This window comes from Monodon monoceros, unplaced genomic scaffold, assembly GCF_005190385.1.
Source record: "Monodon monoceros isolate NGI ecotype Baffin Bay Population unplaced genomic scaffold, NGI_Narwhal_1 Super_Scaffold_19, whole genome shotgun sequence".
In the NCBI taxonomy this organism is placed as follows: Eukaryota; Metazoa; Chordata; class Mammalia; order Artiodactyla; family Monodontidae; genus Monodon; species Monodon monoceros.
The window spans coordinates 18,978,845-18,996,757 of record NW_021703775.1 but is presented as its reverse complement, the minus strand read 5'-3'; the positions used below and the strand labels follow the sequence as shown (position 1 = coordinate 18,996,757).

Genomic DNA, 17,913 nt, shown 5'->3' with positions numbered 1-17,913 from the left:
CTCCAAGTTCTCTCCAATCCATTTGGCATCTTCTAGACCTCACCACTTCACAGATACAATACTTGTTTTGAGGGAGGGAGAATCCAAGCTTGAGCCTCTTCTCCCCATGGGCCAAGATTAGAAATGGATGGTCTAATTGTTCACTGTGCTGTGTTGAAGGGCTTGGCAAGATCTGTGCTTTCTGGAGCAGGGCCAAGTGGAGGTGAAGGGGAATGAGGCAGTAGCCTACGGCACATAATTTTAGAGGGAACCAAAAAACTGAGTAATCAAGATAAATAATATTTTCTGCAGTATTTTAGAAAATTGAAATTAATGCAAAACAATTCATGATGAGCATCTTATCAACATTGTAAATAAAGACAGGATCAGTAGCAAGGCAGTGCTGAGCTATACTGAAGCCTGAAGCAAAAGAAAAAAACAGCAATACTGATCCTGTTTTTACTTACAGCGTTGCTATTTTGTTTATGATGGTGACTCTCCTTAGTCTTGGCTCTGCTCCAGAGCTTCTATTTCTTAATGTCTTTACTGCACCTGCTATATGAGAGGGTTTACCCGCAAAGTCTCAATGTCACGCAGTTTTCTTTTTTCTCCTACATTAGTGGCAAAAGGGCTGACTTTTAAATTTTGTGATGAGATGACACCTTGGACTCCAGATTTGAAGACCTATTTGAATTGTGGTGTCTTTTAGGTTGTCTTGCTACAAATGCATTTATTTCTGTTTATCACAGTGATAAGAGCTTTTTTATGGCACTCTGAAGTGCTTCAGAGAAAATGGAGAGCATTTTAATACTGCTGATTTACTCTTTCAGGTCTACAGTAATTTCCTTACTGCCTCATTATAAGGCTTGGCTTAATTTACTCTACACATAATGTTTACTGATGCACATATGGTGCCACATTTCAGGAAACTGTACCCAGAACAGGTATTTTTGTCAGGCTGGAGCATGGAAAATTTCCTTCATATACAGAAAAAAAAAGGTAAGAAATTTAATCATTTCAGCAAAGAATGTCCTCCAACGAGAGGGAGAAAAATCACACCCATCTTTAACTTCAGAAAGAAGGATACAGTCTCTCATTTTTTTTACTGGAGTATAGTTGCTTTACAATATTGTATTAGTTTATACTGTATGGCAAAGTGAATCAGCTATATGTATATATATATATCCCCTTATGTTTGGACTTCTTTCTCATTTAGGTCACCACAGATCTTTGAGTAGAGTTCTCTGTGCTATACAGTAGCTTCTCATTACTTATCTATTTTATACACGGTATTAATTGTGTATATATGTCAATCCCAGTCTCCCAATTCATCTCGCACCCCCCTTTCCCCCTTGGTATCCATATGTTTGTTCTCTGCGTCTATGTCTCTATTTCTGCTTTGTAAATAAGGTCGTCTATACCAATTTTTTCAGATTCCACATATATGCGTTAATATACGATGGATACAGTCTGTTTAAATGCTTATTTTAAAAGCTGGATAATGATTATATGATTATATGTGTATAAAGATTTGCAGTTACCCCTAAAATCAGAGGGGGATAGGACTGGGGGAAAAGGAGAGGTAGGAAAAGAAAGGAATAATATCTTCTGAGCTTATTTCTCAACCAGCTTTGAAAAAAGAGAGATGGGTTCAGTGGTCATGGACTCATAAACTCTTAGAAGTAGAAGGGACCTCTAAGGTCTTTTCTCAGGGCAAAAGGTCTTTCTTCAGCATCCTTAATACCACCTGAAACAGCCTCTGCTTTAGATATGGGAGCTTATCCCTTTACCCAGCATCTGGTACCATTACTGGGCAATTTTAGTAGCAAGGAAATTGAGTTAAGATCAGTGATTTTGTAATTATCAACCATTGATGTTGGTTTTGTGCTGCAAAACTGATTTTTTTTTTCTATTTTGTCTAAGTTTAAGGCCCAGATAAAAGCTTCAGTAAAGAACTCTATTTAGAGTTTCAAAGACCTACAAATAGTGATTATTATTGCATATGAATTCATGGCTTCACAACCACTTGGCTTGCCTTTCCGTAACTCTGAAAGCTAAGAGTGGTTAGGCTTAGGAACTGAGCAGCTGCTTCTGTCTTGTCATTGAAAGCTGAAATAGCCAACTCTCTTAATCATCTGGTCCATTGTTCCTATTTGTATCTGGTTATGTATGAAGGTCAAAAAAGCAAAGCCGAAACCCACTGAAACTGTTGGACATTTGCTTAACAAGTGTCCATTCTCTCCTTGACACTTTATCTACAATCTGATTCTACAGTCTATTACTATCAAAAGATTTTATTTTTACAGAGTTGCATTTTGAAGCTGTGACAGTGAAATTACATTTATTACTGATATAAAGCTGGTAAGTTAGTGAACCCAAGTGGGAGGATTCTGAAACCTGTCCTTTTAATGACTGTAGTTGTTAAAGTTGATACACTTTGGTCTTAATTTATAGTTTTTATTAAACTTCCATTAATGGGAAGGCTATAAGGTAAATATCAATTAGTAATGTCTTGAGATCCTCAATAATAATCAAAATAATAGCTTTCCTCTTTAATATCATCATTTTTTTTTCTTCCTTATATCATCCATACCTGTGGCCAGCCCTGTGCAAGACACTGCACCATGAATGAGATTTTGAAAATTATTTTCCTAATTAATCACAGGGGAGAAAAGTAAAGGACTTTCAATTTAGCTGGGGTGCGGGATAGCTGATTAAATGCAAATCAAGAGACTAGCTGACCTGCCTGGTATATTCAGTAAGAAAGAGATGAATGGATTGTGCCCCAGTGTTCTAGGGTTAGAGAGGAACGATTTGTCTTGAGGGCTCTGGTGATAAGAGGAGATTTTCCATCTGATCCAACCATAAGTGCTTGTTAGAAGTTTGGGTGAATAACCAGTCTCAGTACCTCCTCTCTCATTCCACAATTTCTTGGTTTTTCATGAGTACGTCCATCCTGTTAACTCTTAAGGGCAGTACGTCTATACCTTTATTTGATCCCTTCAATTTCAGTGAAGATCAAGCTGCCTTTAAGTAGCTGCAGTCAGAGTTGCGGCTGCATGAAGGGGGTGACAGAGAAGTTGAAGAGCACCTTTGGTCAAGGCGAGCTGGGAGGTCCAGGCAGGCTAACATGGGAGAGGGAGGGCTCAGAGTCACAGGGGCAGGAAGAAGGCAGCAGTAATGAACCATGCCGACTGAGCAGATTTCCCTCAGCCCCTCCTTTGAAATCTGAAGGCTTAGATCAATGTGACCCTGAGGTTGTAGCCATAGATGCCATAATAACCAGGTGAAAGTAGATTACTTGTGACTTTCATTGTGTCTGTAAATTACCATAACAACCAGCTTGTCTGTTGCTCTTTGGGTGCATTCTCTGTGTATTTGTCCAGTCTGTGGAAGTACTCTCAATACGTTTGCCAAATTAGGAGGAAACATCAGGATTTGGAGTCCAGTCCAGGTCAGAACACCTACTGAGGTAATGAGCAGGCTGGGCAACCCAACCAGATACGCTCCTAGTTCACAGAATTTTTAGGAAAAGTCAACAACTACTGCTTTTACAGCTAACCATTCCTCTGTTCTTTGCCTCAAAGTGTCTGCTAGAAACGGAATTGCTTAGACACCATTGAAATCACCTATGTTTTCTAGCAGAGAGTGAGGCAAAGAGAATAAGAGTCAAGTAAAGCAGTCAGACTGGCCCCTTGGGGACTCTTGAGGCCATTTCTAGCCTCCTTATTTCTCTTCTTAAGCAGGTAACTGCTGGGTGCTGCAGAGGCTCAGTTCTAAGTAAAGAGTGGGTGAATGGAGCTTGAAATAGCCAGGGATTTGCAGTACTAGTGAAGCAACAGAGTGACATGGACAGAGTGATAAGGTTGCAAGACTTAAAATCCATGGATGAAACCACATAAAACAGGTGCCTGCAAACCTGTGGCCCAAATCTGGCCTGCCTGTTTAGGTAAAGAAGTTGTATTGTCAGTTTTTGTTCTATAATGGCAGAGTTGAGTAGTTGTGGTAGAGACCAACTGGCTGCAAAGACCAAATTATATATTGTCTGGCCTTTTATAGGAAAAGTAGGGCAACCCATGCTCTAGAAGTAAGAGTCTGTTTGAGATGAAACAGATATGGTGTAAGAGTCCAGATCTCCTGAAAAACTGAAAGACCTGAAGTCTGACTGTCTCCTGCCTTTCCCTTAAACGGTGATAACATCAGTCATGTTATAGGATTTCCGCAAACTTAGAAATGTGGAGTAATCATTAAGGCTCTGTCTGAAATGAAGCTCCTCTAGGGAAAAATTCAGCAGCTGTTGGAAACGCTGCGCAATAGTTAAAGACAGGAAGTGAAGAAGTATAGCGTACGGTGGCAGAGCTCGGGAGAGAGAAGTTAGCTCAGAGGTACACGATTATCTATAACTGGATTAGAGCAGGGGCGCATGGGTGAAAGGCTTTCTCTTTTAGAAAATGGGATGGGCTCTTTGATGACCACAAATGGTCAGAAGTTTTAGAGGTTCATTTACAAGTGACATATGTACCAACAGTAAGTGCCCATCATCCATCCTCCCTTACCCAACAGCATCTTATCCCCCCAAGTTTCCCATCCTGCTCAAGTGAACTGAAGTGTCACTCATCTGATACCTGGAGTGGGAACTGGTAAGTTTTGGGTGGGATCCTCCCGGAGGCTCTTGTATTTACATTGGGGAGTCTTCTGAGACCCACAGGACTAGTGTTGTAATGTGGAATGGCCAGAAATATGGAAGTATGGGGCCAGATGATTCTATCTGGTACAAATCCTGCCACACTGTGGCAGGTTTATAGAACTGACCCCACTAGAAAGAAATAGGGTTTTAGAGAGTTGTTCTCCTCTGTATCTTGCTCTTAATATACTTTTTATAGGCTTCTATTGTTAGCCTTCTATAAAACCATCCATTCAATGATTATCTCTCTCAATTGCCAATGCAGGTGGTGCGGGAGGGCATCAAATCTTTCTTTGAGCAATATTTCATAAAATTCCTAAGAGTCCTTGCTAGAGTTAACTTATCTGATACAACTCTTGACTCTCTCACATTGGATTCAAGCAGCTTATGCCCATTCAATACCAGTTAATCAATGGCAGATAATAAATACTCAGCATGAAATATCCAGCTATCTAAACTTAGATCCTCCTTTGTGGTAAGCAATGCCTGAGGGGATATAGTGCTGGGGGTAAATGGTTGACTAGGTGTAGGAGTGAAGGATGGAAAAAAAGATCATCTTTGTCCAATTGGGATTTGTGAATTTGAACAGCCAGATTCATAAACACATAGACCTTAAGTAAAATAGCACTATTCTTGGAACCAGAAGACCTGACTGGTATTTTCTATGTGTAACTAATGGACCCTCCCTTTCCTCGTCTATCAGGATATAGCAAAGAAAATGATGCTTGCCCTGCAAACCACATCTGTCACCCTTACCATGACATTGTAAATAAGGTCAAATGAAATAATGTCTAGGAAATTTCTCTGCAAGCTATAAAAGTGAGCATGCTCAGGATTAATATTAAGGGCAATAAGCAGCCAGAAACTGAGTAGAACTTCCAAATACACAGAATAATCGGTCTGCTTTTCAGTGTGGGTTAAGGGCTCTGAACAAGGTGTTATACTAGAAATATCTTTTCCACCTTCACCTATGCTACCTAAAATTCCACCCTTTTGAAATACCAAACCTTCCAGGCTAACAAACTGCATATTTGAAAGTATGTCTGTTCTGATGGAGAGGTGGAGGAATCCTGGGAGAACCTTTCTAAGTGAGGAAAAGTCTTTAGTAATATGATGTGAAGGAAATTAACAAATTTGGACTCTTTTAGGGTGTTCCCTAGGCCAGCCTCCAATACACTGAATAGGAGGAACTCATGCTTGCCTCTAAGCAGCGTTTATGAGGCCAGTCAAGTATATGTGGTTAAGTTGATCACTGTAGCTTTATTAGTAATTGGGAATTGAGGTAACAGAGGAATTTTTCGCAATGAGTGAGAATAGATGATTTGTCTTATTTTTCTTTGTGTCCCTGGTCAAACATAGTGCTTGGTACACCCAGAACTCTTCAAATGCTAGTAGAAGGAATGAATGAGTGAACACCAATTACTGAATAGAGGCAGTGGAATAAAGAAAGAGATAAAGCATATTTTTTCCTCTCTGTGAATTTCTTACTACTCTTATAATAAGGTCCCTGCCTCCTTTGAGCTAATTGCATTACTACCTACCCCATTTTATTTTTGTGCATTTACTCTTATTTGTTTTCTTTGGTCTAACATTTAAATCTCTTTAATACTAATGTGGCATTTGTGTAGATTTTTCTTTATGGATCCTTTTTTTCCCCCTGTGAGATCAGAAAAAGATGTTGAAATGCACAACTGAAGACAGATTATTAAGAGGCCTTTATTTACCTTTACAAGAATGAACAACTAGAATCAAGAATGTATGATGGGGAAAGGGTAGTTTCTTCAATAAATAGTTAGGAAAACTGGATATCCACATACAGAGGAATAAAATAGGACTCCTGTCTTACACCATATACAAAAATCAACTCAAAATTGATTAAAGACTTGAACATAAGACCTGAAACCATAAAATTCCTAGAAGAAAACATAGGGGATAAGCTCCTTGGAAGTGGTCTTTGCAATGAGTTTTTGGATTTGACACCAAAAGCAAAGGCAACAGAAGCAAAAACAAACAAACAATCAAAAACAAATGGACTACATCAAACTAAAACCTTCTGTACAGCAAAGGAAACCATCAACAAAATGAAAAGGAAACTTATGGAATGGGAGAAAATATTTGCAAGTCATATATATGTTAAGGGGTTAATATCCAAAATATCCAAGGAACTCATACAACTCAACAGCAGGAAAAGAAACAATCCCATTAAAAATGGACAGAGAACCCAAGTAGTCATTTCTCCAAAGAGACATACAAATGGCCAACAGGTACATGCTCAACATAACTAATCATCAGGGGAATGCAAATCGAAACCACAATGAGGTATCATCTCATACCTGTTACGATGGCCAGAGATAACAAGTGTCGGTGAGGTGGTGGGAGTATAAGCTGGTGCAACCACTGTGGAAAACAGTATGGAGATTCCTCAAAAAGGTAAAAATAGAACTACCATATGATCTGCTCCTCTACTTCTGGATATATATCCAAAAGAAATGAGAACAGAATATCAAAGGAATATCTGAACTCCCATGTCCATGCAATATTATTGACAATAGTCAAGATATGGAAGCAATCTAAGTGTCCATCAACAGATGAATGGATAAAGCAGGTGTGAGATATATTTAAAATACACACACACACACACACACACACACACACACACACACAAAATGGAATATTACTCAGCCATGAAAAAGTAGGAAATTCTGCCATTTGTGACAATATAGATGAGCCTTGAGGGCATTATGCTAAGTGACATAAGCCAAACTGAGAAAGACAAATACTGCATGGTATCACTTATATGTGGAATCTTAAAGAAAAAAGTCAAACTCGTAAATGTGGAAAATAGAAAAGTGGCTGCAAGGGGCTGGAGGATGGGAGAATGGGGAGAGGTTGGTAAACAGGTACAAACTTTAACTTATGAGATGAATAAGGTCTGAGAGTCTCATGTAAATAATAAAGTGGCTATAGTTAATAACACTGTACTGTAAAATTGAAATTTTCTAAGAGAGTAGAATTTAAATTTCTGACCAAAAAAAAAAAAAAAAAAGGTATGCGAGGTGATGGATATGTTAATTAACTAGATGGGAGGAATCCTTTCACAATGTATATGTATATCAAATCACCACGATGTACTCTTTAAATATCTTACAGTTTTATTTTAATCTCAATTTTATCTCAATAAAACTGAAATTAGAGAAAGAATGAATGTCTACCCATTAAAAAGATTTGCAGAGATGTCCTTTCATTGGTTAGATTAAAATTGGGCATACAGCCTTCAAAATCTCATCCAAGTTTAAGCTTCTCTGATTCTTGTTGGCTGGGGAGAGCCATTTTTTTCTTGAACTGTCTTTTTCAGAGAACTGTTTCATATTCATCAAATGGTTGCAGATTTTTAAACTTTGTGCAAAACACTTTTGCAGTATCTATTTGAAAGTGGCTCAATACACATCATACCTTCCTCATGTCCCACCCCATTGGCAGACCATTTTGGTCATTTTTAAGACAGTTTATTCTTCTTCTTGAGTTTGTGAGTTAAACTCTATCCTTTTATCACTCTGCCCTCTTATGAAATAAGAAGGTGAATTGTTAGAATAGTTGTGATCCATCAACTGTATTTCTTTTGGTTTGCTGAAGAAAATGTAGTTGTTTACATTGATGACTAGCGCTAATTGGGTAAAATAGACCGGTAGTGCTGAGCTAATACCTTTAAATGTCTTGTCTTAGGCAATTAATATTCCCTTGTCACACATACATTTAAATATTTGGAAGAAAGCCTTGTGTTCTTGACTCCTGTCAGACTTAACGAATGATTTTGTCAAGTCATTCCTTTCTGCCCTGGTTGATTGATAGCTAAATTTTGGTCTTCTAGCTTATGTAAAAAGTGTTAACTATGCCTTTCAACTTGTAGGCAAGGGCATTTAAACCATTCTAATAGTCAATTTACAGAGGAATTACATTGCCTGTTTACTGGAGGGGTCAAAAAATTGTGCCCCTATTCATCAGAGACACAAATCACAGGGCTCATGAGCTAATGAAGGCAGTATTTATGAGTCCCTGCACTTGCTGGATGATACCAAGTTCAAGGTGTCCCTGGTCCTGGCTGCTTAGGACTCTGGCTCTCAATTTTGGATGTGCCTTTGCTCATGGACTATGTAATAGATAGATATATTTAGGATGAATATAATTTGATCCTAAAACTCTTAAGAATGAGAAAAAAAACTAGAATGCTAGATTGTCACAGTATTAACCTTCATCTGCACCTTTCAAAAATATCTCTATAATAATGCAAATCCCTTCTAACCTCTGTCACCACCTGGCTTATAGATTTTCATACATACCATAATTACCATCTGAAAGCAGGGGAAGTGGATCCCAATCATTTCTGGGAGGACCCTCACTTCCGTTGACTTGAGCCTTTGTTGAGAATCTGACAATTTACTGTTTTAAAACACTTTGACAGGGCTTCCCTGGTGGCGTAGTGGTTGAGAGTCCGCCTGCCGATGCAGGGGACACGGGTTCGTGCCCCTGCCTGGGAAGATCCCCCATGCCGCGGAGCGGCTGGGCGCGTGAGCCATGGTCGCTGAGCCTGCGCGTCTGGAGCCTGTGTTCTGCAACGGGAGAGGCCACAGCAGTGAGAGGCCAGCATACTGCCAAAAAAAAAAAAAGAAAAAACACTTTGACCAAAAAGTTTTAATAAGATAGTTACATAAAAGCAAGCATGACCCATGGACATGTTTTTGCAGTAGACATATCTTGACCCATGAGTCCTCCATTTTTTTTTTCTTTACAGACTCATAAAGCCCCAGGAAGTCACAGAGTCTCATAGTGAGTAGACAGGAGGTCCCTTTCAGCTCCTGGAATGGGGATTCATTAGGACTCAGCATCACTTCTTCCTCTGGAGGGACAACTTACTCCCTCTTGGGGTATCCATCTGCCCCTGGGTCTGTTTCCCATCCTCTCTACTGGGGTTTTCTTTTTCTTTCTTTTCTTTTATTATCCTGGGGGAGTCTTCTAGAATTCTTCATGCACTTCACTCATCATCCAGAAAGCTGGATCACGTATGTTCCTGGAATTTGATGCACCATCAGTATCTATATACCTTTGCTTTCAGTCAATAATGTATGCAAAGCTGGAAAAATTTTGACAAAGGAGGGGTTGCATATACTACTAGTTCAGAGCGTGAACTCTGGGGCCAGCCTGGGTTCAAATCCTGCCACTGCCACTTATCAGCCATGTGAGTGTGGACAAGTAACATTCAATTGCCTCAGTTTCCTCACCTATAAAATGGAGAAAATAGTACCCAGGTCTTGTCAGAGAAATAACTGAGTTATTCCAAGCATTTAGAACAGTGTCTGACACAAAATAAGCGTTAAAGTCTGCTATTATGACATACTAATTTTCCCCAATCCTTTCCTGCTCCCCTTTTTGCCCCCTTTTCTCCATGGCCCACTGCTGCAATCCACTTCTGCCTTCTGCGTTCACCCTCCATTCCACCAATCTCTCTTTTGCTTCCTTGTATTGCCTCAAGCGATTATGGGCTCCATGTTCGGCTAACATTTTTACCAGCACTAAGGAAAGCTGCTTGTACATGCTGGATTGAGGCCATCTGGAGATCCATGATGACCCAGCACTGCCTGGGATCCTAAGGAAATATTTCATTCTCTCTTCCCATGAAAGGAATTGCCCTTGCCTACTGTGGAGTAAGAAGGGGACTTTGGTACGGTGCTGTGCATACTGGGACAGAAAATGGAGCCAGCAGAAGGAGCCAAGCACCTGCTGCTATTCTTCAGGATGATCCCTGACCAACCCTTCCCTGTCCTAGTCCCCAAGACTTGTCTTTTCAGTACAATTTCAAACTAAATAATTTGTTAAATCTATAAAAATAAGAAATTGCAGCTGTGTTGTTTTTAAGCATAGCCCAGAGCTTATAATTGTACATATAGAGCAGACTACTGTTAATCCAGCGCTTTTGGCCAAAGAACTGAGTTAGAATGACACCAACCAGTCAACTGATTGATCAGAAATTGATTTTGATGGTGTCTCCCCCCAAAAATGGTTCAGTGACCACAAAAACTTATTCTAGTTACTGTGACAGTCATCTCTTGTCACAGTAACGCAGTATAATATCTCAATGGCATGCAGAAATAGCGTTTGTTGCCCAGTAGTCTAAGATGGTCACCTTAGTCAAGCCTTCTCATGTGTATGGGTTCAGTTGCTCTTCACTGACCTAAGATGGTCTTGATGGGAATGACTGAGGTGACTTAGTTCTATTCCACATGTTTGTCTCCCTCCTCCTGGGAGAAGCAGTCTAGCCTAGGCATGTCCTACTCATGAGAATGGCAGACTAACTAAACCAAGCAAGTCCACTAGACCAAGCAAAGTCACCCCTGCATGCATCATAATGGTCAACATCCACTGACCCTAAGCATGCCACATGGCCCAGCTCAGAGCCAGAGAAGGCGGACAATACAGAGTTACATGGCAATGGGCTTGGGTAGAGGAGGGTGAAGAATGGGGCCGTTCATATAACAAGTCTACTACAGTTATCTACTCAGTGCTTTTTAATCCATCAGCAAGATATGTATCAACTGTTATCTTGACTGCATCAGCACTCCTAGAGGAGAAATCTAGAGGGCATGGACTGTTTATCTGACTAAACTAAACCATCCTGTGTTTGTTATTTAGGGCCATGCACATTGGTGTTTCTAATGATGACAGTTGTGCTTTGAATTGATTCAGTAGGGCCTGAACTGGGGAGAGGGGTATATGGAGAAAAGCATGAAGCCTGATGAACTGTTCTTCTTCTTTTTTTTAAAGAAGTCATTGGTTTCATTAAGGAAAGAAGCTGGTATCCCAATTAAAATGATTTTGCTTCACAGAAGGTAGTGCCATTAGGATAATGAATAGAATGACCAAAGGATTTTATGTGTTTCTCATAAATAAAACAAAATAAAGGGAAAAAAAAACTGATTATTCTCTAAGTGCTCTTGCACAAGCTTCATAGATATGCCTCTGCTCCCCCCACAGCTGCCCCCACCCCCATCCCAAACTGTGAGCAGTGCTGTCATTACCAGTGCACTGTGTGCATTGGCAGCACCTTAGCTTATTAAAGTGGTTTTGGGTGGATTACTGCACTGACTGATTACCTTAATTGACCTTCAGACTGGCTAAAATTTGCCTGACTTAATGAGGCTTAATTCTTGTCAAGCCCCTAGGCTAGATGGCTCCTGGCCCAGACACTTTGTTGTTTTGATATTTCATTTTTAATAACAATTACACCCCAAAGCTTAAGGAAATATGGTAAAATGTGTCAGTGATTGTGAAGAGCCCAGAGCAGCTGTATCCATGGAAAGATTTAAGGTTCAAAGTTTTGAGCCCATTTAAAATCACGATCTACCCTGAATTTGACCTTGATTGGTGTATCTTACATCATTGCAATGAAGTGAATACTATTATTCTTAACAAGATTTTTCTAAACATCTTTCTAAATGACAAGACATGTTAAAACAATCAGCCATTTCTTAAATATCATGAGCCCAGCCTAGATTTGGGTGCTAACTCTTATTTCTGAAAATCAAGATGGCACTGGATTGTCAGATGCTTGGAGACAATCCACCTAAAGGTTTGCATGCAAAAACACTTAAATTGCAGGTAAGGTTCAGCAAAGAAAGAAAGCTTTCCTTCTGCAGAAGAAATAGGATTTATTGGCATTAGGTATCTGGAACACTGTCCTAAGAAGGATTATGAAATGGTGTTTGAGCTCAGAATAAAAGAACACTGTGATTGATTAGTCATGTCTGGTGTAGGCATAGCAAGGAAATGTGGCAGTATACTTGCCATTCCTGTCCCAGACCATAGTTTCTGATATTGTTCCTTACAGACAACCCTTCACCTTTAATTTTTTCCTATAAATATATTTATTTTTTTCCACCTTCCACCCATGCTTGAGTACCTGAATTATTATTCTACCAGATCTATTCTTTATTGGCCATTTTTTGGTTTTGAGTCAGCATCTGAATTCCTTTCCTATGTTTGGGGAATTCCTCATTATATAAATTTTGGTATATAAGAAGCTAAAATGGCCAGAACACTTGTTTTTACAAAGTGCTTTCCTCCCAACACCTTCCTCCTTCACCCTTGCAACTAGATGTTTACACATGACCCAGAGTTTGGGTCTGTATTTCACTCAGATAAAAATCAGGTTCATTTGCCTAAGACTTTGCATCAGAAGATAATGACAGAAAGACACAGTGTCCTAACAGTTTTTTTAAATAAATTTATTTATTTTTTAATTTTATTTTTGGCTGTGTTGGATCTTTGTTGCTGCGTGCGGGCTTTCTCTAGTTGCGGCGAGCGGGGGCTACTCTTCATTGTGGTGTGCGGACTTCTCATTGTGGTGGCTTCTCTTGTTGTGGCGCACGGGCTCTAGGCACGTGGAATTCGGTAGTTGTGGCACGTGAGCTCAGTAGTTGTGGCTCGCAGGCTCTAGAGCGCAGGCTCAGTAGTTGTGGCGCATGGATTTAGTTGCTCCGTGACATGTGGGATCTTCCCAGACCAGGGCTCGAACCGTTGTCCCCTGCACTGGCAGGTGGATTCTTAACCACTGCGCCACCAGGGAAACCCTGTCCTAACATTTTTGTATTCTGTTCTTTCTTTCAACTAACAGGAGAGCTTTTCTGCTTAAACCTTCCAAAATCAGTTTCTAATGCTGGCAACTAAGAACTTAACTGATACAATAGGTCTTCTAGCGCGGTGCTCTTCAAACTTTATTGTGCATAGGAATCACCTAGGCTTTTTATTAAAATGCAGATTATGATTGAAATGGAGGTCTGGGATGGGCCTGAGGCTTGCTTTTGTAAAACTCCCAGGAAAAGGCAATGATGCTGGCCTGGGGCCCACCTTTTAAGTAGGAAGAATCAAGAGAAGGAAAGGTAGCCTAAAGGAAGACAGAATTGGCAGGGAAAAAAAGAGATCTGTTTCAACGTGTTCTAGTTAAGTTAGAACAGACCAACTACTATAACTAATAAACTTCAAAATGTGCAACAGCTCCAACAAAATAGAACTGCATTCTCAATCATGTAACAATACTGGGCCAGTGACAAAACACTGGGAAGCTCTCCTCCATGTATTCAGGTGTAGGTTGATTGGGGGGAACAGGGGTTGTACAGCATCTTCAATTCATGGCTTCCCAGGTCACCTTGGGGTCATGTCTGTATTCCATCTAGATAAAATTGGAAAAGTGTGCATGAGAAATGTTTCTTTCTTTTTTGAAATTTTTAATTATAAAATAAAGCATAAATATAGAAATCCACACACAATAAGCATTATCATTATGCAAACACTCTTGTAACCACTACCCAGGTCAAGAAATAGACTTTGCCAGCCTCCGTAGAAACGCCTTTTATATTTCCTGCCTCCCTCAGAAAGCAACATTATCCTGACTTTGAGAATGCTCACTTCCTTGTATTCCTTTGTGGTTTTATCACTCTGATATTCATCTTCAGATGATATAGTTTAGGTTTGCCCACGTTTTGGGATTTATTTTTTAGTCTCTTAATCTGTTGCAACCCCTTCCATCCCTTTCTTTTGCTTATAATCTATCTGTTGAGGAACCCGGATGGTTTTTACTGTAAGGTTTCTGGAGTTTGCATTTAGCTGAATAGATATGTGTGATGCAGTCCCATATGTTATTCTGTCTTCTATATTTTGTGTAAACCACCAAGGGGATCCAGAGCTTCTACCATGTTCAAGTTTGATCCCTTTGGCATCACCATACTTGGGATTGTGCTGTTTCATCAGAAGGCACATAATGTCTGGTTCTCTCTCTCTTTCTTTAAATTGAAGTATAGTTGATATACAATATTATATAAGTTATGGGTGTACAATATAGTGATTCACAATTCTTAAATTGTTGTACCTTTTTTGTGATGTTTTCAACCACTATTGTTCATTGTCTGATGTCTTAATTCATTAAAGGTTGCAAAATGGTGATATTCTATCATTTTGTCTTCATTTATTAAGTGGACTAAATTTATAGACAGACATTTTCCTCGTTACAAAGAATTTCAGTTCATGTAGGAAAGGCAAGATGTATTCTTGATTCTTCCAAGATAAATGAATTGGTTCTTTGTCATCCTCTGAAGGTGACCAATTAATTATTATTATTTTTTAGTCATTATAAACTCATTTAAACATATTTGATGGGTTTCAAGACACTGGAATTTTTATTCTTTGTGACGTTTAAATTGTCTAGTCTTTGGCCAAGTGGGAGCCTCCTGAGTTGTTTTTACATGACCCTAGTAGTCTTTGATCTCTCTTTGCTGTCTGGTATAATAAGATATTTCAGGCTATTTGTATATTTCTAGCCCCAAAGAAATTGGAATCAACCATTTCTCTAAGAAGTCCTAGTTTGGTTTAGGGGAAAATTGTATTTCAAGATGTTCATTGCTACTGGGCTGGCCACTGTTCTTAGACCTTTTCATTGGACAGAACTTGGAAATTGTATGTGTGTGTGTGTGTGTGTGTGTGTGTGTGTGTGTGTATGTGTTTTCACTTTAAAATCTCATGTGTTCATACTGATATTTCTACTTCAGATCTAGGATTATAGGGTTTTTCCTTAACCTCTTCTATATTACATCATCTTTCTTCCACACCAACACTTCTGGTTAGCAAGAACACAGGAGATGAGAAATAAACTTTCATAACTGTTTGCTTTATTTTACCTTGAAACACAATAGTGTTAGAATAGCAATCTTCATACTACCATTATAATTAAAATTACATAAGATAGTTAAAATCTTTTCACAAAAAAGATTCCCTTTCTCTTTTCATTTTTACCTCTTCATTGCCAGAGCATACATCCATTTTATATTATACTCTCTCCCATTTGACTATCCTATATTCTTAGTTCTATAAACATGTATATATTGAATGCTCACTGCCAGTACTTATGTTTTTCTAGATATTATGTTGATGTTTTCCTAGTTATTTTGCCAGGTAAAGTTTGTTCTCTAACAGATTCCCTATGTCTCATAGCAACAATATTTTCTGAGTTCTTGCATGTTGATCAAATTTGGTCTGTGGCTTATATCCTTGAAAGTCAGTTTTGCTGGTTATAAAATTCTTAGCTCATATTTTCTTCCCTTGAGTATCTTAAATATGGTATTTAATTTTCTTCTGGCAAAAGCTTTGCTGTTGAAAAGTCTGGTCATCATCTGATTTTCTTTCCTTTATAAGTCACATGCTCTATTTGCCTAAGTACATAAGGATTTGCCCCTTTTTTCTTTAGAATCCAGTTTTCTTGGTTGACAGTATAGGTCACTCTTCTCAAGTACATGATACGCTTTTTCAGAAAATAGTTTATATATATATAATATATATTTTTATATAGAATATATATTTCTACATTGAATATATAAAGAATATAATTTATATATTTAAAAATAATTATATAAAATAAATATGTAAGTGATTATATTTATATAATAACACTTTAATTGAAAATTTTATATATATATATTGAGGAAAACTTTCATGAATTAGAGTTCTTAGTATTCTTTCTGTTTTCTTGCTTTGATTTTCTTCTTTAGGGACCTCTAGTAGCCATAAATTGAATTTTCTTTGCCTATCTCCAATATTTGTCACCTTTACTCAAATTTTTTAAATCTCTTTTTCAAAAATTTATTTTGGGTAAAAATTTTTCCTTGTTTTCTCTTTTTATTTCTCTTGAGGCATTTGCAATTGTGTTTATTCATTCTTGTTTAGTCTTCAAATGATTTTTCTTTTATTTATAATTCTTTTCTGAGTTTCATGACCTCATCCTACAATTTTTTTCTAATTTATGTTCTTTCATATCTTGCATCAATTTTTAGTGTATTTTAATATGTTTGAAATAGTAGATTACAGTTTTAATTTGTTTTACAGGCATATTTTTCTGGCATGCTTTTAGTTTGTGTAGAGATGATATATTTTTCTTATAATAATTTTATGTGAGTTTTGACCTTGATGATTTCAAGTTGCTCATTTTTATGTGAACTCAATCTTCCTGAAGGTTTAGACAGAAGCTAGAAGAGCAGATGGGTCTTCTAGCTTCACAGAGCTCTCACTCCTGTTACTTTTGTGTAACATTTAAAAGTACAGTGGCTTAGACACAAAATGACAAATACTGTATGATTTCACTTATATGAATGTTCTAGAATAGGCAAATTCATAGAGACAGAGAGTAGATTTATCAGGGGCTGGGGGGAGGGAAGCATGGGGAATTTTTGCTTAATGTTTATACAATTCTATTTGGGGTGATGGAAATATTTTGGAACTATATGATGGTGTTGGTTGTACAACATTGTGAAGCTAATTAATGACACTGAATTGTACACTTAAAAATGGTTAAAGTGGAAAACTTTATGCTATATATATTTTACCAAAGTAAAAATTTTAAGATTAAAAAAAACCAACACAGTGGCTTGACTGGTGAGATAGCCTGGCTCTGACAATTGTCCCCACTTTACCTGGACTTTCCCTTTCTTTTATCTCTGTTGTCCCCATCCAGTTCAATTTTGATTTCACTCCCAGTAGTTTCTCCTTCATGAGGGTCTCTGTCCTGGAAGAGAGCCAAGCCAGGTCAGTTTCAAGTGTCCACTGCACTGTCCCCTTCAGGGTTTTTCATAGTGGCTTCTGCTACTTGCCACCTTATGATGGCAGGCAAGTTATATAACTTTTCCAAGTCCCACTTTCTTCATTTGAAAAACTGGCGTAAGACTAGTCCCTATCTCATAGTATTGTTGTGAGGGCTAAGTAATGTGATATGTAAAGATCTTGGTTAACCTTAGTTGTCTGACACATCATATATACCCAGAATATATGAGCTCACCAATAAAAACATTATTCCCAAGCAGAAATTTAACACACCTTGCTAAATGAGTAACTAATTAATGTTAATTTTCCATAGGCTTTGTTATATTTTATATGGTGAAATGTCCAACTCAATCCAGAGTTGAACCAAAACTAAGCTATACATATACACATGCATACTTTATGGTAATTAGTGCAAAAAGGAACCGAGATTTGTGCAAAATTCTCCTCTGACCAATGATAAATATGTATGTGTATCACCTTGTCAAAAGATTTGACTGAATACTCCTGAATAGGAATATTTGTTTGGAAAATATACACATTGTTTATCATCTTCTCTCGTATTTACTTGTATTTGGGGTGTTTTTTCCCTGTATACATTCTGACAGTTATGAACAAAG

The 17,913-nt window shown here is 38.2% G+C and overlaps 1 protein-coding gene across 4 annotated transcripts in view; it reads left to right on the top strand.

Moving 5' to 3' along the window:
• CTNNA2 (catenin alpha 2) overlaps window positions 1–17,913 on the top strand; it is a 1,229,110-nt gene that overhangs the window by 978,365 nt on the left and 232,832 nt on the right. The window lies entirely within an intron of this gene.